This window comes from Cavia porcellus, unplaced genomic scaffold, assembly GCF_034190915.1.
Source record: "Cavia porcellus strain 051 isolate PalLab524CR breed Dunkin Hartley unplaced genomic scaffold, mCavPor4.1 scaffold_24, whole genome shotgun sequence".
NCBI classification, from domain to species: Eukaryota; Metazoa; Chordata; class Mammalia; order Rodentia; family Caviidae; genus Cavia; species Cavia porcellus.
This window is the reverse complement of record NW_026947507.1, coordinates 50,195,368-50,217,093: the sequence shown is the minus strand read 5'-3', so window position 1 is coordinate 50,217,093 and position 21,726 is coordinate 50,195,368. Positions and strand designations below refer to the sequence as shown.

The 21,726-nt window shown below is 44.9% G+C and overlaps 1 long non-coding RNA gene across 3 annotated transcripts in view; it reads right to left on the bottom strand.

Annotated features, from left to right (window-relative positions):
* Positions 1 to 202: 202 nt before the first annotated feature.
* Positions 203 to 21,726, bottom strand: part of LOC106025664 (uncharacterized) — a 32,367-nt gene continuing 10,843 nt past the window's right edge. The window contains exons 3-6 of one of the 3 annotated variants that reach the window (XR_010042730.1): positions 1,785 to 6,753; positions 903 to 1,012; positions 582 to 637; positions 203 to 433 (exon numbers count right to left, since the gene is read on the bottom strand). This is a non-coding gene — a long non-coding RNA (uncharacterized LOC106025664). The remainder of the gene's footprint in view (positions 434 to 581; positions 638 to 902; positions 1,013 to 1,784; positions 6,754 to 21,726) is intronic. The other 2 variants (XR_010042729.1, XR_010042728.1) reach the window with 2 other exon arrangements.

The following is a 21,726-nucleotide window of genomic DNA, read 5'->3' as shown; positions in this document are numbered from 1 at the left end:
AACATGCTGTCCCCTAGCAAAGGAAGCACCGGGATTTTATTCTGACCACCTACAAATATTCATACCAGGAAGCACATTAAGAACAGGCTGCTTAATGTACACACAATCTGAGTATCTCTTTCTTTCCTAGTTCCAGAAAGAAAGATGATAGACATATTCCTGCTCAAGGTCAATATTTGCCAAAAAAAGAGAAAAATTTGTATTAATATTTAATACTAAATTTATTGAAACATCATGAGATTAATACAAGTTAACTTTGGCCTCTGCAATTCCAAGAGGTGCTCAGAGTGATGGCCACTGGATTCCAGATGTTTATTAGCACTGCAGACCGCAGAAGCATGCATGCAGTTTTAGTGAGCTCCGTGTGTTCCTCCCACGTTCAAAGGTTAAGATGTTGGACACACACGCTTCTGGGCTTGCTCGTGTGAGGGTCCTGAAGATGGCAGATAAGAAATATAAAAGATTTATTCTGTTTTGGTTTTGGGGGTTTTATTATCTTTAAAATAAAAGTTAAAAATTTTAAAAAGACACTTTAAAAAGCATGTGAAGGAAAGGGTTTGTCCCCACAGTGTCTGTCTCACCTACTGGCTAACTCTCTTTACATTCCTTTTCCGGCCTCTCCTCTCCAGGGCAGCTTCTGCAAGATCACAGTTGGTTTCTAAGACACACAGCTGATGGCATGACTTACCTTCCCTGGGTCCTGGGAGCTCCCCTCTCTACAGGGTTACTGAATTCAAGCTCCTCAAAGTGGTCCTGGCCCTCTGCTGTCCTCTCCACCTAAACTCTTTGCCCTCCTCATAGGCTTGAAGGCAGGAAGCTGCAGTGGCCTGAAACACACTGCCCGGGCTTCCTGCTGAAGGGACTTCTCCCAGGGATTCATTGAAAGAGTCCTGACTGCTTACCACACTGTTGTACCTCCGTCCAAAAAAAAGAGGGCACTTCCTTCTGATTGCCCCACTCCATGACCATAAAGCAAGTTGCTGCTAAAATAGTTACTTGCTGGGTGAGCATTCTGTAAGGAAGAGTAAAGGCAGTGATAAGCTGATACATGTCATCAGTTCTTTGTTGTTGTTGTTTAAACCAATCTAGAGCATTATTTTTAACCCAAATGTTAAAAATAGGCCACCAAGATTTATTGTACTTTTGTGAATTTTGTTTCCATCTTGTTCCTGCCAAATCTTTAAAGACACAGTGGCCATTGCAATCTCACAATTAATGATCATTTCGTTCAGTGAATCCACATTACCATCCTCTCCCCCACTCCCCAGTACCTGTGAGTTTATCTGGGCCAATCTAGAGACCAGAATATTATGTTTTAGTTTCACAGGAGCCTTTGACTACCTTGTGCATGGTAGACACATTAATATTGAGCTGCACTGACATCCTGAAGAAAATATAATGTAGCAGCCTGAGAAAAGCACCCATCTGGAAAACCCCTATATGTTAAGTAATGCCATGACCCACATTCTCACTGCTGTTCTTGGGCTGCTAAGGACAGCTGGTGAAGAGCCACCAGGTGAGCAGATTGGTCCTGCTGTGGTCTCTTGGTCTCTGACATCATCAACACTCCTGAATTTTCCTAAAGAGCTCATTTCCAATTTGCCATTTTCCTCACATCTCTCCTGCCCCTCCCTTCCTAAGAGAAAACAAGAGCCATCAGAAGGAAACCCTGGTAATGACCCGCCACAAAAACTTCAAATGTCTTTGAAAGGTGCTTTCAGTTGCCAAGGATTACAAAACCCAACTCAGCTGGCTGAATCAGGAAGTTAATTTTATCAGCTCACATATCAATAAGGGTTGTTGCAGGGCCTCCAAGTTTGGTGTCTCAGTGGCTCCATGATGTCAAGGCCCCAGGTGATTTTCCCCACTGGCTTCTCTGGTGACCTCAGCCTCAGGCTCCCGTCACTCCAGGCAGCACGTCCCTATTGACAACACTCTGGGCTCCCAGTGACACTTCCAAGCCTTGTAACAAGCTTCCTTCAGGTTTGCTTGCCTAAGACTGGGTGACATGCTCACCTCCTCAAGGCCACTCTTGGCCAGAGCAATGATATTTCCGTGTTCTTCTAGATAGAAATAAGAATATGGCTTTTCCTTCTCAGGAGGTTGATAACACAATCGGAGGGTGAGATTACTCCCAAATCCATCTCTCTTTCACTCTTTGACTCCTTACTTTTTCCCTCCTGAAAGGTGAACGTGACAGTTGCCAACACCAAGATGAAGTCACTCTTGTCAAACATAGAAAAAGCAGTCAGGAAGTCATGGAAGAGGAGCGTGGGGTACTCATGCTTGTGTGTTTGAATAAGAACTCTCCTGGGAGTGTTTTAAACCCTTCCCATCTTGCATGCCGCTGATATCTTATTTCCCAGGCATACCTGGCTCACTCTGCATGCCTGCATGAATTTCTGTAACAAGGCTTATCACAAGAAATTTTTCAAGGCTAAAACAGTCAGATAAAGCCTCATTCTGAGCCTTGTTTCAGAGTAACTTATTTGGGCTTGGTTTTCTCTTTAGAAAACTTCCCCTCACCTGGATCTCGGTAGATGTCCTTGTGACTTGTTCTCACCTGTGCATCATAGACAGCAACCCCATGTCTCTTATTCTCAAACTCAAGTCTGCTGAAAGCTGTCTTCTCCGTTGTTAGTGTAAGTTGACAGCGGAACCCAGGATAGAGCTTGATTAATATGTGTTGAGTAGGTAAATGAAACTTGGCTTTCTGCCTTGGCTCTGCCACTGTGGAACTTTAATGCATTGAATTTCTGGGGCCTCTATTTCCTGTTCTGCAAAAGGAAGGATTTAGTGTTGCCTGCGGCTAGCTGTGGCTGGCTCTGTCTCCAGACTCCCTAGTAAACCAAGGAGGTTCCCACATCTTACAAGTGCCTAACCCACTCTGGGTGTGGCTGCCACTCTGAAAACTTACAGAAATTTTTAGCAATAGCTGCTCCTGGAAGTGAGAGGTGCAGCAGTGATTGGCTAAGCTTGGCTTCTCCAGAAGGAGTCCACATACCCTCCAAACAGTTTTAGGTGCAGCAAACAGGTGAAGGATCCCACAGAATGCTGGTCCAGCCCAGTCCCATCCAGGGACCCTCCTGGCCTTGCCTCCCTGTCTCAGATTACACAGTGGAAATTTATGTCCATAAGCCATTGTTTTCATAGTGTGTCGTGCTCTGGACTTTCCCAGGAATTCCACTGGAATGTAAACAGTCTTCAGATCCCTGAAGCAGAAGCCAGAGGATTTCCTGGGCTGTGCAAAGGCCACGTGTTGCAACCCTAACACTTCTGCTTCCTTACGCTTAAATATCAGATTGTGTTTTTATTTTCTGAGGCATATTTCTCTTTATATATCTAAACATGAACTACTTGACACTGGTTAATATTACCTGAAATGAAAGAATGAATAATTGTTCCATACCCAAGATGTCATGAGTACAACAGCAATGTTTCTCAACTCTAGAAATTGTCAGAAAAGTAAAACTCACGGCATTCACCTGCTCATTGGCTGGGACAGACAGTTACAATCTGGAATCCAAGTTTTTGGGGTTTTGTTTATTTGCTTTTAATGAATGAAATTTGCTCTTTCTTTCTGTGCCAGAGTGGCCTCTGGTGTCCTATATAGATTTTTGGTTCAGAACTTTAGACACAGAGGGAGATAGGAAGCCTCGTACGGACAGGTCAAGGCCACCTTCTGTGTCCATAGTGGATTATTTCTCTTTGTCCCTTAGATTCTCTAGATGTCACAATATGGCTCAAAAACTACAATCCCCCTCATCCTCATGCCCCCAGGTGTTAGCCAGGTAGCTTGAAGCCTGATTTTGAGAAAAGATCACTAAGGAGACAGAAGGAGCTGCTTCAAGTGCCAGACTGACCCTGGATTACACAGAGCTGGTTCTGTCCTCTTTAATCCCGTGACCTGGGGCAAGCACCCTGACTGCTCCGAGCAGCTGCTTCCTGCTCTGTCAAACAAGCCCATGTGGCATTGTGCAGATGGAACCAGAAAGCACCCAAGGGCCTCGTAATTGATATATCACACAGCATCCTGGTCCCTGTCGGGCCCCTCCCTCCTCTCTGCAGCCAGCACTCCTGAAATTGTCCAAACCATAGTCCAGAGGCAGAGGCAGCCTGGTCCTCGGCCAGATGCGACCTTACCAGAGCAGTCCTCCCCAGTGAAAACCGTCTGGTCCCTGTCACTGGTTAGTGTGGGGCTTTACTTTTAGTGCTAATGAAAATTAAAATTAAACCATGGTGAATTTGATTTGTTTGAACAGTAAAAATGAAGCCAGGGAAGCACTCCATATTCTGACATAGGGGTTCAGACTGACCCGCTGCAGAAGCAAGGGATCTAGTATGGAGGTAGGCTGGGGTCTGGGGAGCCTCCATGGTTACCTCTGTCTTCGAGGCTTTCAGTCTGCTTTTCCTGAGTCCCAGGTGACTAAAGATTGGAGACAATGCTGGAAACCTCTAGGTATCACTCTGAGGGGCTAGGATCTGGAGCCAGATGTGAAGTCTGGCAATTGAATGAATGTCCAGCTGATTCCTGAAAATTACATAATGTCTAATCAAATGTTCTAAGATAATAAAGCCTACAAAGAAGAAGGCAAATTTGTTCTGATTTTTTTTTGTCTTTTTCCTTTTTATCGGTCCCGGGGATCCAACTCATGACTGCCTGCTTGCAAGGTAGGCGCTTATGCCGCTGAGCTAAATCCCCAGCCCCCATTTGTTCTGATCTTGATTAGATGAGATAGGCATTTGGACACCCAAGCGCAGAGTCATAGGTTTTAGCCCAAAAAAAACCACTTTTCAGTTTCTGATTGCCCTAGAAGAAGATGCGGATCATGCTTTTTCATAGCAACAGGCTAAGGACCCAGAAATGTGTCCTTTGCCCTCATAGTGTCCTCTGACTCTGTCGCTTACATAATCGCTAGGCTGAGCAATGGATGAAAAGAAATTCAACCCAAAAGGAGGATATACCGATAAGTGTTGACCACATATTTCTTTCCTGTTTTGGTTTCCTTTTCCCTTGAAAACGTTTTCAGATCTCTGAACTTCTCACTGCCTCCTTCCTCTTTCAAAACCCATCACATCCTCCTTGCTGTAACGGGTGAGCTGGCAGCTGAGGAGCCCCCAGGATGGAGAGCCCGGGGTACACCTTCACATTAATCCTTTGAGAGCTTCAGAGGCCTCTGTTAAGTATAAGCCGGAATCTGAATGGTCTGGTCCAACTGGTCTTCCAGGACATTGCGGTAGAGACTCACTGGGGCCTGACGAAACCTTTCTAGTCACTGGGCCTCCCCTTCCCTACGAGCAGGAGCGAGCGAGGGGTTAATAACAGAGCAGAGAAACATTGAGTTTAGCTCCTTTTGTGTTCTAAAAGTCTTCCCTTGGATCTTCACATTCTTTCCTGAAGCAAAGAGCTTAAGATTAGTGCAGAAATAATACCCAAGCCCTTTGCATTCTAAGGTAGGGCCCAGCCAGCAAGAGTCTCCTTCCCACCCATGCTGGCCACGTGCGTGGTGACCCAGGGAGGCCACGTGTAAGAGTCAGGCCCAAGGACTCCAGAAGGTTCTGATTCACTGGGAGATGAAGGAGTGAAGAGCAGGAGGAGGGGGATTCTGGAGGAGCCTGGCCGGGCTTTGGCTGCTTGTTTATGAAGGTAACCTGGAGTGGCTCCCTCCATCTCTTTCTCCCAGCAGGCCTGCCTGTGACTCCTGCCTTGCTCTATTTGGAAACAGGTGTTCTATTTTGCTGTTCTCAGACGTTTGTTTATTTGAAAAAAAAGGGACAGTGGTGATGAATTGCTTTAGGATTGCCAAAATCAGGGCATTAAGAAAACCCCCAAAACTCCAAATACATCTGGGGTCATTATTGCCTAACAGAGGCAAGATTTTAATTGCAAAAAAAAAAAAAAAAAAAAAAAAGTAGAAGGCCTTAAAAGGCACAAACCTTGAGATAAAGGATGATTCTTTAAGTTGAACTGATTCACATTTAGAAAGTATTCTAAATTGTCCTATTTTTCATTTTACAACAGGTTGATGATCCTTGGTCACAAATCAGAACAGAGGATCTGGGTTAAATTCATTCTGATGCTATATATGTCTGAAAAAACAATAAATCTGTCTGCCCTCTGCCTTGTTATTACCTAAATAAGAGAATTACATAGGTTGATTTTTTGAGAAGAAACTTCTTTGAATTTTGATTTCTCTAATTCTCAAAGTATGATCAAAGAATACAGTGAAAACATACTGAAAAAACCCTCTTGAACAGTAAAATGCATGTTGCCTTTAATCTCCTCAGAAATACTTTCCTTGAACACTCATTCCAAAAATGGTGCTACTTTCTGAAGCGGTCCTGGACATTTTTTGTATCTTTAGTTGTGCTGCTGTCTTGGTTATCTTGATGTCTCAAAAAGATTTCCAATATTTCTCTTTCATGGTGGTTTTGAGTGTGGGAAGAGCCAGAAGTCACACGGTGCCAGGTCCAGTGCACAGGGTGTGGAGGACACACGGTAATGTTTTACGAATCTGCTTTTCTACTGGACGATACACAATATCTGCATTCACCGTATTTTTGATCACATCTCATAAGGATGTGAAAGAGGACTTCCAGAACCGCTGTAGAAAGTGGCGAGAAGCTGGGCATGGTGGTGCATGCCTGCTGTCCCAGCACTTGGGAGGCTGAGGCAGGGGATGGTTGTGAATTCATGGGGCCACCTGGGCTACAAAGTGAGTTGAAGTCCAGCCTGAACTGAAGAGCCAAACCCTGTTTCAAAAAGAAAAAGAAAGTGTCACGAGTGATGGGATCAGTATGTTTGGAGTGAGGTGGGAGTACTTTGGGGGGATGGTGGGGATGTGTCTTTTCATGTAATAACTGTTCTTTAAGTGTGAAAACATCGTAATTTTTGGTCACCCCTTGTACAGCAGAACACCGTGCTCTGATTCTGTCTCCACATAACCACACATTTCAGATTCTGTTTCATAACAAACCTTGTTTTTGCTACTTTCCCCGTTTGCAACCCAGCTAACAACCCTCCTCTTAGGGTTAGCGAAGGTTTGTCATATGGTACAAAACCCAGTAATTTTCCCACTCGCCAGGGAGTTTCCCAAGATTTTCTGCCAAATATTATTTTGGCATCTAACAACTTTTTTTTCAGTTTTCCGTCATCAGTATTATCATCAACAAGAAAGTATTTCTTAAATTAATAAGGAAAATACTGACGATAAAGACACAATCATGCAATAGGGAAAAGTTCAGACAGTCGGTCAAAGAGCGGCACTTCCGTCTCTTGATAAAAAACTGAGGATTCGGGAGGAGCCGGTGGTGTTTATAGTGCAGCTCCAAGAGCTGCATCTTGAAGTGGTTAGAGAGAGAAGCCAGGAGCGCCCTTCTAATCAATCCACAAAGCTTTGCAGAGAAATGCAGGGTTACCCAAGAGAAGGGTGGGGGAGAGGGTGGGAGGTGAGGACCTGGACTTCTCACAGCAGGCAAAGTGCCTTTCAGGAGGGAGGTCTGCTCTAGGGAGGGGGTGCTGCCCCCCATCCATTCAATGAGGGCTTGGGAACCTTTGTCACTGCTGTGTCCCAATTACTGTGTTTCCTACAAAACACAGCCATCCTATAATTCACAGAGCAGCCAGATGAAGAATTACCCAATACAAGGTCCTCCAGGGATACAGCTCAGATGCACAGTGCCTGCCTAGCAAGTGTGAGGTTGTGAGTTCAATCCTCGATACAAAAAAAAAAAAAAAAAAAAAAGAACTAGCACAAGGGTCAGCGGAGTGGACAGCGAAGACCTATGTTACCGGGAACTTGGGAGGAAGAAAGACAACTTTGAGGTAGAGGAGCAGTCTTCACGGAAATCAATGCACCTTCTGTGTTTCTGACACTCCAAAACAACCCTAGGAAGTAAATGACGGGGAAGCCAAGCAGACCTGCTCTTGCCCTGGAGGCAGATGCGAGGCGTGTGGTGTACAACAGGGAGGATTTCCTTTCTTCCTCATTACTGCTCCACTGAAAGCCTTACATGCCTCCACCTCACCCACGCATGCACACAACTTCGGCTCCTCTTCCTTCTCCTTCCCGGGACTGCTGAGACCTCATGGCCGTGGTTCTGTGGTCATGGATTCAATCAGTTTTGAGTATATGCAATTTTCTTGTGCTTACTCCCTGAACAATATAATAACTGGGCATGATGTTTATATGTGTGCAGGGGGACGTGCCTAGGTACTGTAATATGCAAATACTCCATCATTTTGTCTAACAGCCTTGAATATCCATGGGGTTGGTATCCATGGGGTTCTCCTGAGCCCAAGTCCCTGAGGATACTGAGGGTCAACTGCTTCATGACGCAGGCATCAGTCAGCCTGGTGGGGTGGGGGAGTTTTTCTGTGAAAATAAATGAGACAGGCCTTTGAACTAAGGGGAATTTGCAGTCCATCCGGCTGTAAATCCCACTCTTGTTTAAATGAGCAAACATGATTATGTGTCAGGGCAGGATGTCTCTGTGAGTTTATAATCTGGTGATATGGAATGTTACTTGCTTAAGAAATACACATAGACGGGGGTCTGGGATCTAGGCTCTAGCCCAGTGGAGTAAGTGCCTGCCTGGCAATCCCCAGGTCATGAATTTGACCCCCAGTACATATACATATGAGTGTCTGTTTATAAATGTATGTTTATACATGAATCGAAGAACCATGGCTGTTCATTTCATCAGTGTGGTATTGTATTTTAATATTTTCAATAAATCTTACCATTATAATGATGCTCAGCCTAAATTGCATTGCCTTAGTCCAAAAAAATGATCGTTTTTTTCAGTAGAAGCATTTTAGATAGTCTTGTTGGACTCCATGCAGACATCCGTGTACTTATTTACTTTGGTCCTAGAGATGGAACCCAGGGCTTCTGGCACACTAGGCGGGCACTCTACACTGGGCTGCATCTCCAGCTCCAGGTCCCTTTAAAAATGGAAGTGGTTGGTCCTTGCTATCCCATTTCCTCTACTGACAACCCAGGTGGTAGAGCATTGGGAATCAACAATTGCCAATACTCTGAGCTGCAGAGGAGCTATTTTGTTTTTGGAAAGCTGATCTTCGTACATAACCTATGGTAATCTCAGAAGACTCGTGAAGCAACTGGAGAGATCTAAGAGAGAACAGTGCGTTCTTTGAAACCCCTGACAGCAGCGTCCTCCCTCGCCCGTCCTAAAGGGGAAGTGTGTCACTTGGGCAGCAGTGAGACTGGGTGGGAATTCCCCTCCCCTCTGGTCTCCTTTGCAGATGGCGTCCTGGGGTGAAAGAGGGGTCACTCCCTTCCACCGAGCCCTTAACTTGATCCAGGCTTCTTGAGAAACAGAAATGTGGGGAACAGAAGGAATTATCTTTAATTTTCTCAAAACTCTTCTTCTTCCTTTGGACCAGCTGACAGTACAGTGCTAGAACGCAAATCCTGCAGTGCCACAGTGTTACCCATAGATGGCAGCACATGACGCGTCTTCACCTGGCAGTGGTTTCACCCAGGTTTTCCTAGGGGGCCTAGGGGACCCTGGAAGTTGGACCTGGTTCTGCAGCTTTGCAGCTCCCTGGGCCTCGGTCAACACTAAGGTGTGCAACGAAATCTTGGGTTGCTGTCCTCCCCTTCCTTCTCTAGAATATGCCTCTTGGTGACCTCAAACCACAATCACCAAATCAGCTGTGGTGCTGTGACCTGAAAACAAAGAGCAGGGAAGCAAAAACAAAACAAAACAAATTTAGCTCAGCGGCATAAGCTCCTGCCTGCAAGCAGACAGTCGTGAGTTCGGTCCCTGGTACTGATAAGAAGGAAAAAGACAACAAAACAAAACAAAACAAAACAAACAAACAAAAAGTGTACTTTGCAAGCGAGAACAAGATCATAGCAAGCACATGGTACACTGAGCTGGAGACCAGCAGTATTCACAAGTGTCAGAAAACAGGGAGCAATTATGCAGGTTTGCTCTGCCCAAGCATGGAGAGGTTTAGCACCAGCACCCAGGGAAGGAGTGACAGAGTGACACAGAATGACCCAGAGTGACAGTCCCAACCATGCCCCTCAGTCTACCACAGTTCTTGGCATCCCACCAGGAAAGTCTCAGATCAGTGCCGAGAGGACGGAATTATCATCTCTAGATACCAGGGTAGTATGTTTTTCTAAAACACACTTATGTTTTTAGAAACAAAACAACAAACCAACTAACAGGAGAAAACTCCTTCGTATGAACCAAACTATTTCTTCACAGAAAGATAACTCAAAGCTATTGAACCTGACTCACTAGAACTATGTTTTTCAAACTAAAGGTCATAATCAATTTGTGTTTGGGAAATCAACTGCATGGATCCTAATCAGCATTATATTATTAATAGAATGGAATGGAATGGGCATGGGACAGGACAGGACAGGACTGGCCAGGATGGGACTGGATGGTTCAGAGTGCATCACAGTGTACAGAATTTTAAAGTAAAATTTCTCATTGTGGATCATGACCAAAGGAAATGTGAAAAATCTACTATAGAGGGCTGTGGCTACTTTTGCTTTTGTTTTTGCCATGCTTTGTTTGAAACAGGGTCTTGTTATGCAGTCTAGGCTGGCCTTGAACTCATGAGGTAGCTCAAGCTGGCCTCAAATTTGCAGTGATCCCCCAGCCTCAGCCTCCTGGTATTACAGACCTATGCCACCATGCCCAGCAGGATGTGTCTGCTTTTCCCTTTGTGTCTGATGTAGTCCAACACCACTGAGTTCCTTGCTAGTTTAACAAAGAGAAAATCTAGTTTAACAAAGAAAATTTGTGATGGCCTGAGTAGCGTTAAGTTACAAGCTAAATTAAAGGTCTTTTCAACTACTGTAATATAAATGAGAATTAGAATCCTTACCATCATTACTTTCATAAATCCGTGATTCTCCAAGACAACCCCAATTTCTGACAATTCACCCTATTATACTATATTATATTGTGTCCTATAATATATTATACTATATTAAAATGTGTCCTAGTTTAAGTTAAACCAATCGGCTTGGATTGAACATTTAAATAGCTAGGAACTGGCTAGGGGACATGAATGAGTGAAGTAGGCAAGGAGTAAGAAAGGTTAGAGTGTGAGTTTCCTGGGAAATGCAACATTGTGTCTAAAATGAAATAGACGTGCTGGACAAAAGCCAGGATTTCTCCGGACTAAACTTTGCCTCCTCTTCAATTCATATATTCAAAATCTGACTGCTAACAAAAATGAATTTTGAGGCATAAAGTAAGGGCAAAAAGGTGGGGCCCTATAGGAGTGGTGGCCTTATTTATAAGCTCTCCCCTCCCCTCCCCTTCCCGCCCCTCCCCTCTCCTCCCTTCCCCTCCCCTCTCCTCTCTTCTCTTCTCTTCTCCTCCTCTTTCTCTCTCCCTTTTCCCATCCCCCCTCTGTCTCTCTTTTCTTCTCTCCTTTCTTTTTTCTTTCCCTCCATCCTTCTCTTCCCCTTTTCTCTGTCTCTTTCCACATGGCAGAAAGGCCATGTAAGCACTTTTGACAAGACAGATGCTTTAAAGCCAAGAAAAGAGCCCTCACCAGGACCTGGAGAGCAGCACCTTGAACTTTGAATTCTCATCCTCTGGAACTGAGAAATAACTTCTAGGGCCCAAGTCACACCACGTGTGGCATCTGTCACAGCAGCCCGGGCTGGCTAATGCAGGCTAAAGTCCTGGCTGGGCCCAGGTCCTACAGGCTGCCACCTCCAGGCTGGTTCTCCAGGCTGAAAGATGTGCACGGAAACACCAGCCTTCACAATAGATTTGACGTCTCAGCACAGCTTCGTAGAGTCACTCTCCAGACAAATACTTCAAGGTGTGTGTTTCAGGCTAGTTTATGAATAAAATGGACAAAAGAACAGCTCCTTGGATAGCACAGAAAAATGGTAGCATTCCCAGAAAAGGGTGCTGGCCCCGATTGCAGGATGGCACTTCCCATCCTGGAAAGTGAAGGCCACCAGCTGGGCAGAGCTAGCCACAGAACCAGCTTTCACTTTCCTCTTCCTTTCCTGTGCTGAGTCCCTCCTATCCCTGTGGGCTCCACACTGTGACTTCACTGAATCCTCCCAGCTTCCAATATTCCATCTGTTTTTCAGTGGTTACTGTAGAGCACTGACCTTGGGCGGAGCCCACTCTTCTGAGTTGAGGTCTGCGGGTGAAGCAAACAGTTGAAAAAGCCTGCGTTCACCAGAATCCCACTTCCATCCCAGCTGGATGAGGCAGACAGGAAATAAAGAGGACAGACGGACGGGATGTGTCAGAGGCCGTCATGGGCATGGAACCCGCCATGGGGGACACTCGGTGGTCACACAGGAGGAAGCCATGGGGATGGTTGGGGCTCAGACCAAAGCCAGGGTAAGCGAGAGAATGAAGAAACAGCACAGAGCATGTGCCCAGACTGCGAGGAAGGAGCAGAGCATGCACAGCCATGATAGCTACATCAGAGCGTGACATTCACGACACCGGGACAAAGGAGAAGAGCTTGGTAGTGGGAGTTTTATATTTGCCTCTGTGTTTGTAAAACCCATTCTAACCCAATGAACCATGGCTCAAAAGGCACCGCAGGCTCCCACTCCCCTGGCAAATAAATTGGTGGACAAGAGCCATGGCTTCGCACTGGCCCCAGGCACCTCTGTGATCTGCTGCTAACGGCTGGACCAGGTCTGTCGGTGTGGCCTGCATGGCAGAGAAAGTCACTGGCTCTAACCTGGCTGTAGCTGCGGGCCGAGGATGAGGCTCCTACACCCACGTGCGTGCTCCGTGAAGTGTGTGAATGGGACACTCTGGAAGAGACTTAATTGGTTTAATAACCCGTGTGATTTAATCATCTCAATTTGATTTGCGAGCTCTTCTGGAGGCGCCTGCCTGACTTGCCATTGCCACGAGGTAACTGACCACATGGCAAAGCCCAAACATAAAGCACAGCAGCCTCCACATAAAGAGGGGGATGGGCCAAACTGGGGATGGGCTTCGTCTTAAAAAGGTCAGTCAGGAAATGGTGGATGGAGAAGGTAACATTTGAGCTAAATGAGACAGGAGGTGCGGGGACAAGACATACAGTTGTCCTGAAGATGAGTCCAAACACAGGGAACCACGAGTGCAAAGACTCGGCCAAGAGGGCAGTGGCCAGGGAGGCAGAGAGGGATGGGTGGGACAGCAGGCTAGAGTTCGAGGTAATGCAAACCCTTCTTTTGGGCCATTGGGCGTGTTGTATATGCCATGCATACAGGAGAAATTTCAGGAAAAAGTTAGTATCATTTTACAGATAAGGAAATGAAACTTAAATGACACCCAAACACACGGGAAACACATTGCTCAAGCTAAGAACTAATTCAAGTCAGGTTGAAGCAGGCTTGTACAGGCTTTTTCTGTCCCTCAGGCCCCTGCGAACACTGCAGAAGCAGCAATGGGGCCCGGACAGATGGGGCTGGTCACCACGGTGGGGAGCACAGGTGTCACAGAGCATACTTAAAGCTTGGCTGTGAGGACTTCCAGGAGAACATGGCGGACAGATAGCAGCAGCTATGGAGGCTCTCTGAGAGACCAAGCTTAGAATTCAGGAATGGTGCGGAGTAAGGAATCATAAGCAAAAGGAGATGTGACCTGCTGACCCAAGAATGAACTGGGCTGAGAGAAACCAACTGGGAATGCAATCCTGGTGCTATAACAGGAACAGATAAAGCCTTAGCGTGGAAGCTGGAGCCCCCGCCATTGGAAACAGCAATTTGGGTTTCCCGCCGCCGCTGCTGTGTCTACATCGGCTTGGCAGGGAGAGAGACTCACGAAAGTTGAGAATGGGAATCAGTGAACAGAGTTGAAAGCAGGACGGGCGGGGAGCTGTGCATTGACCTGCGGTGAGTGAGAGAAACTGGGACTCTTCCACGGTTTAGGAAACTCCAACAGAGGACATTCTGGGACCGGGCAAACTTGCGGGAACAGGGCGCTGCAGTGACTTCAGTCTCGTATCCCCCTCTCAAGCGGGATTGGTGAGCAGTGCCTAGCCTACATGACGCTGCTGGCTGAGACCCAGTAGGCTAGCACAACCCAGGTCTTAGCACCTAAAGGTAGACTGACCTGGAGGGGCGGGCCTCACATAGCCTGCCTGGTCTGCAACTTCCTGGTGCGCTGCAGTGGGTGGGAACACCTAGCCGGCGCAATTCAATCAGACTGTGGCTGACAAGGAAGGAAGCTGGGCCTCCTATATACACTTGCATATATAAGGAACAAAGAATATGGGAAGAGGCAGCAACAAGAAAGGCTCCTCGGCCCCCAATCCTGAGAAAGAGGCAATAGCAGACATAGCACCAATAGATATAAAGCGCTATCTCCAGAGCCTCATAGACAAGTTCAGGAATGAAGTTGTTAATGACCTGAAGCTAGACATAAGCAGAATAGTTAAAGAAATGCTAAGCACCACCCAAGAAAAAACAGATGGTGGAATGGAAGAACAGAAAAAGAGGGGAGAATTGTTTAATGGAGAAAATAGAGAAAGCATAGAATACGTGAAGCAGGTTCAAAGAGATTACCAGGAAACTAAAAACTCTATCGAAAACTGGCATAACAGCTTGAAAGAAACTAAGGACAGATTATCTGAACTGGAGGGCAGATTTGTAATATGGGAGCATGAAATGAAAAACTTCTTAAAAATAACAAAGAAACAAACAGCAATAATACAAAGACTAGAAGATGATAAGAGGGTCTATAACTTAAGAATTAAGAACATAAAAGAAGAAGTAGGGACACAAACAAATGAACTACAAAAAGCTACTCACAGAAATAATCCAAGAAAATTTTCCTAATTTAGCAAAAGGTAAAGATACTCACTTGTATGAAGCATACAGGACCCCAGCCACCTACAACCCAAACAGAGCAACACCCAGGCATATAATAATAAAATTCCAGAAATCCAATACAAGAACAGAATATTAAAAGCCATCAGAGACAAGAAACAGGTCACTTACAAGGGAACACCCATCATAATTACAGCAGACTTCTCGGCACAAACCATCAAATCACGAAGAGCGTGGGAGGAAATAATTCAAGCTTTGAAAGATAATAATCTCCAGCCAAGATTGATATATCCTGCACAACTATCCCTGGAAATTCATGGAAAAACAACGTGCTCACAGGATAAAGAGGAACTAGGGGAATTTGCAACCACCAATTCAACTCTACAGAGAATACTGCAGGATATTCTAAAAAAGAAAAATACAAAGAATCCAGAAATAGTGGCAGAGAGGCCACAATAAATGGAGCAGAAAACAAAATGAAGAAGACAAACTGACAACTAATGACAGAAAAAGAGCTCAACAGAAATGAGGCAGAGAAGATTGGATGATAGGAACAGCTATTTTGGAGAAAATGACATCTTAAGAGGTAATACTGATTTAGTATCATCTTGTTTTGAAGTCTCATCAAGCTTTTGTTCTTCTGTCTCCATTGGTCTAAACAGGTTGTATCTTATTGGATTTTATTATATATGATAGTATAAGCAAAAACTTTTATAGACAAGATTATACAGAAACCATTGTTCATTTTCTGTTAGTTGATTCTAAATACCCTGTAATACTGTCATTCTCTTAAATGGTTTTACATTGTTTTGATATATTTGATGCTACAGTATATGAAGTTATACTCAAAGATTTCAAGGAAAGAGACAATATGGTAACTACTTTTATGTCAGGATTATCTTGTGGTGAAACACTGTTTTGCTTAAATGGTTATGTTTTGATCTACGCTGTTTTGCTGTTATGCTCTCTTTTATCTCAATCTCCATTTTATTATTTACTTTTTTATTTTTATCCTTTTAATTAAGGGAAAAATAATTTTAAAAATAGCAGGATATATTATAGTAACCCACTTTGTCTTTCCATTATCTTGATTTGAAGCCCTGTATTGCTCTCACCATCTTGTTTTGACTGCTGTTCCTCTATTCTGTTTTGCTTGACAGTACCAGGTTCGAAAGTTTAGGCAATAGCTGTGAAGATAGTGGGATTCATTATGACACCCATTCTGGTTGACTATTATCTACTTTTGAAGACCTATAATGTCTTCAGTGTTTTGGTTTTGTTGGTTTTGTTCTTTACTGTTTTGTTCAATTTTATTATAACTAATGATATAGGCAATTCTATTAGAGATAGCGGGAGGCATCATGGTAACCATTGTTGATCACCTTGGATTATGCTTTTACATTATATAGTATGTCCATCCTTTTGATTTGACTGGCTCTGTTCTGTTATGTCACATTTGGTTCTACTCTCTTCCAAAAAAGTAATAAGAACTGTGGGAGCAACAAAACCCAAAATGTGTAATTCTCATTGTACAAAAGAGAGGAAAAGAAAGTGCTCTAAACGATATAACTGCATGTATATTTAAGTGTATAAGATAGATAATGATATTACTGAGTTTTGTTGGATCATTGAACAGAACTGTTTGCAGTCTCACTGTTGGAATGTCCACTTTATAAGCTTTAATTTTGTAACTTGAACAATTATTTCTAAGATGACAATATGTAATCCATTAACTAGTAATTTCCTAGTGTTTATTTTTTTCTGGAAATCTGTATAACTTGTACCCTTTCACTGCTTTTTTTTTTTCTTTTTCTCCTTAAATAAAATTTAAAAAAAACTTGGCGGTGAGGAGTGACCAGTCTGGCCAGGGGTAATGACACATGCTGGTCATCTCAGCTACTTAGAAGGCCAAAGTGGGAGGATGGCAAGTTCAAAGTCAGCCTGGGCAACTTGGCAAGACTGTGTCTCAAAATAAAAATAAAAATAGCAGAGGATGTAGTTCAGTGGTAAAGCACTTACCTGGTATGAATAGGGCCCTGGCATGCATAGGGCCCTGGCACACATAGGGCCCTGGAGTCAGTCCCCAGCAGAGAAAAAAAAGGAAGAAGAAAGAAAAGAAAAAATGGAGTGTATTCCAGACAGCAAGGCGCATGAGATGTAGAAAGAAGCCAACATATCAGAAGTCAGGTTACAGCATTTCAATAATTTTAACTCAACTGTGAACATACACACCTAGCAATATCAATTTCCCTTTCCATAGCATGACACAGAGACCAAAGAATGGCAAAAGCTTTACTTTCCAAATGAAAGAACACCTTTCAAATAGATTTTTTTCTAGAGCTTGTCACCAATGCTTATCTCAAAGAGGAGAGAACCACAGGAGAAGAGGGAAATACTGATGCTCCGTGCTCATTAGGCCAATTCCCAGGGCTGCAATTGAGATTCTCTGCATCCATGAAAGCAGTTTGACATTCAGTGCTTCTCAACTGCTAAGCACAGGAGAATGGTACAGTATGAATTCTGATTCAGCATTATGAAAAGGGGCCTGAGATTTTGCTTTTCTAACAAATACCCAAAGGATACTAATGCTGCTGCTGGTGGACCTCATTTTATTTATTATTATTAAGATGATGATTATTATTATTTATATATTTATTGCCTTTTTTGAGACAAGTTCTTGCCATGCAGTTCAGGCTGGCCTTGAGCTTACTTTGTAGTCCACGATGGTCTTGAATTTGCAAAGATCCTCCCTCCTGTAGCCTCCCGAACACTGGAATTACAGGCGTGCACCACCATGCCCCGCTTGGTGGAACTCATTTTGAGCAGCAAGACTCCAATGTCCAAAAAGTACACTGAAGCAGACGTCACACTAACGGTAAGTCTAGAGGTCGAACCTAAATTCTTGTCTCGGATGTGGAGTCAATAGCATGGACGAGGAGTCAGTTACTGGAGGAGGGGAAAGAATCAAGTTGTTAGCAGAACCACAAAATGAAAAATCAGAGAAACCAGAAGGACCCATTCAAGTTACCAAGACCTTGGGGCTAAAAACACAAAAGCGAGATAGCGGAGGAAGAAACTGCAGACAAAACAAATCTGCATTCCTGCCACCAGCAGAGAGGAAGAACAAGGACCCAGCTGGAGTCTGACCACAAGGACAGGAGGACAATGTGACACTGACCTCAAAACAGTGGCAAGGATGGTGGCCTTCCTGGTGGACACCTCACCCGGCCTGCATGTGTTACAGGCTAAGACTCCACCAAAACGAAGCGAGCTTTCATCAGAAGCAGGGAAACCTGTTCTCTCTCTGGCTATGCACTGAGAAGTGGGGCTGAGCTGAGAGGGGAGGAATCACCGTGTGGAAAGGCATCTGCGAGCCTCTGGCCACCACACCGCACCTGCGTGACTTCACATCCCAGGATGGAGCTCAATGATGAGGCACCATGTGGCCTCACTGGTTTAATTTTCTGCTGTCTTTGCTTGGAAAGAAACCCACAGCTTTTCCTACCGCTTGTAGCCAGGTAGCTGTGACCTGGAACTATATTTCAAAGTCACTGTCCTACTAGGGTGGTGAATGGCTGTCAACATACTGTAGCATATATAGGCAGGGCTTGAACGACAGCACCATCAAAATGCAACACCGCAACCTTGGACAAGTGGCTTAGCCATTGTGCCTCCATTTCCTCACCTCTAGAATGTGGCCGCCAGTGGCACCTACCTCAGATTCTTATGAAGATCTGCTTCATAAGACTTCAGAAAAGTGTTACACAAGCCCCAGTGGGTAAAATCAGGGGCCCTGGACCCCTGGAGGCTCACAGACATGTTTTCACAGGTCCAGAATTCTCTCTTACATCCTCTCCTTAACCCGTGTCATTGTAAGTTCACCTTGGTCGGCCCGGATGCCTCTGGCAAGTGAGCACCACTAAGCCCTGATTAAGGTCTCAGCAGCCCCGGCAGAGAAACGTGGTGGGAGTCATTAAGCTCCCAGTGGAATATGCAGGCCAGGCTCTGAATCCCTGGTCCCCTGGCAGGCAGGGCCACTGTTGCCAGATAAGCAGAGGGAGGACGCAGCGCCCATCTTTGTACTTAGAATATTTTTTTTGCATAATAATGAACACACAATGAAAATATTTCATTCCCATTTCCATGAATAATCAAATTAAATATGCACTTCGTACAACACAACACTATATTTTACTGCTTTATGAAGTGCATGTGACAGCCCTGGAGAGGGGCTTTGCCAGCTGCAGGGGACAGACCGAGCCATGCAGTCACGGTGCATGGGGAGCTGGCACAAGTGACAGGGCTCTCTGCCTGCTGATAAGAGGACCGAGTCCCTCCTGTTCTTCCTGCCTTCCTGTCTCTCTCCAGGATCCTCCTGGGCAGAATCTGAAGGAAGCCAGCACCGGAAAAATTGGATTCTCTGAAAGCCAACCCGGCATCTGCTTGGTTTGGAGCAGAGCGTTCATAGTGTGTGGAGGGGTTGGATGGGGCAGTGACACCTGCTTGCCTTGGAGGTCAGATTAGACTGTGGGAAAAGTCCTTCCAAAGTGTGCTCCGTATTAAAGAATGGCACTGCTGCAGGGAAAGCATCACCTGGGCTGCGGGGAGAGGGGTGCACTTCACGCAAAGGGCTTGAACTCTCTTTGTGATGGAAACAAACATGGCTCTGCGGGGGAAGATCAGAAGGTCAGGGTGACTGCTGTGAACGCACAGGTCTCAAGGAGGCTGGAGGACAGCCAGATCCTGCCTGTGTGTGGATTTTACCAAAGGTCAGCAGGAAGCTTTTGGAGGACTTGATCCATGGAGTAGTATTTTTGTTTCTGTTTGAGGTAGGCTCTTTCCATGTAGTTCAGACTGGCCTTGAATTCACTATGTAGCCCAGGCTGGGTTCACGTTCACAGCAATTCTCTGTCTCAGCCTTCCAAGTGCTGGGATTATGCCACCAGGCCCAGCATTCCCTTTTGAAGAACAGGTGGCTGGGTAGAGTGACATCACCACATATATCTGTTGCAAAAGTGGCATTCACAAAGACAGCAATTTGTGATGGTTTGCACAGAAGTGAGAGTGGAAAGAGAAGTGGAATTAGGTGTGAGATCTGTTTGGAAGTCTGACCCACCTGGTTCCTGATGGAAATAGAAGAGGAGGAGCCTGGCGTGAGCCTCTGCCAGAAACAGGAATTCCCTGGAAGAAAGGACTTGTCACAAGAGAAGGGACAAAGGACAGGATGCCAAATAAGAGATTGGCAGCCCAAGCGGTGCACATGACACTAGAACTGCACTCCTAAAAGAACTCTCACATCAAAACCAAGTGGGGGGTGGGGCTGGGGATTTAGCTCAGCGGCATAAGCACCTGCCTTGCAAGCAGGTGGTTGTGAGTGCGATCCCTGGTACCGATAAAAAGTAAAGTAAAAAAAACAAAACAAAACAAAACAAAACCAAGTGGGGAGGCACAAACAGGCTCTGGGAGTGAATATCACTTTACTAAACACTGGCACTCCGGATGGTGACCACCTAAGATCCTGGGCCGGGAGTGTTTCTCTACAAGCTTCAATTTAGTGCCATTTAACATAGTTAATGCTTTCTGACCTTAGAGATGGAAAAAGCCTCTAGGAACAATTCTAAAATCTGAAGCCATACACAGCTGAGTCTTTGGTGCCAAATTACTGAGAAAAGGAAAAAAAAAAAAAGGTATTGTTGCTGTAATGATTTGGGGAAGAAAGAACCTTCAGAAGAGATGATCTGATTTTTCAAGATGCAGAAAATGACAGGTCAGGATTAGGTTCCGGGGAAAAGACAGTTGAAGTATGATACAAATCGGGTCACAGTATGAGAATTATCCTAGATGAACAACTTGCTTGCAGACTTCAGGACCCTAGAGGACCGTCTGTTTCCCAGGGTCACTGAGGTATTGCTCCATTCTTTAATTTGTCTGTGTGGCAATCATCACATGCTTTGTAATGCAGCCTCTGACCTTGGGGAATATCCACAGGACCACAATCGCGTGCTCAGCAGTCCTCACCACAGATCCTGAAGTGACAGAGAAGTCCTATAACTGCCAACTGCAGTTGATTTCAAAGGGGTTTCCTTTGTATTGATCACATAGATGGAATCATGAACTACTCCTGGGAAAGAGCCTCAAGTACAGAAATCATCCCTTGCTGACCTTGACTGTAAAATAAATGACTTCAAGCACTTTACTTCCAACATCTGAGCTTCATCTAAATTAGCTATTGCGGGAAAATCCTCACTGATGATGCGTGTGGATGGAAAGAGTGGCCGAGGTTGGCCATCACTGTCCTGAAGCTCTGTTTACGGAAATGGTACTTCATCAGAGTTCAGGATCCTGTCTGCTTTGAATTCCAACTTCCCCCTCACCGCCACCAAACTTGTAGCTGTGGGACCATCGGCAAGTTCTCATCAAAGGCTCTGAGCCTTTCTTGCTGTGTCAGTAATGCAGCGAGGGTGACCTTTATCTGTCGCATGGAGCATGGGTGTGTCGAGCATCCACACTAGTTTGCGCAAGATTTATGGTTGCCACCAGTGCGCAAGCGCATACCCACACTGTGGGGGCTGGGAGAGAGGTTGCATTTTGGGGTTTCAGCTCTTGAGATAGGAACCACAGGAAGATGTGGTGACCTAATGAATGTGGTGCCTGAGGAGCTTATTCTTATGTGTACCTGTGTACCTTATTCTTATGAAACTGTTCCTGGCCAAAACCTACACACCAGTGGTAGGAAAAGACTTGCCTTTCAAAGAAATTGATAATATTTAGATCATTTGGACTCTATTTTTTTAACCCAACTAGAAAGTGATATTCACATACTGATCCTAGTTAAGTATTATTTGAGGACCTTGGGAAAGAAATAAATGATAGCTCATATTTTCAGAATTAATTTTATGTTCATCATGAATCTACCATACTC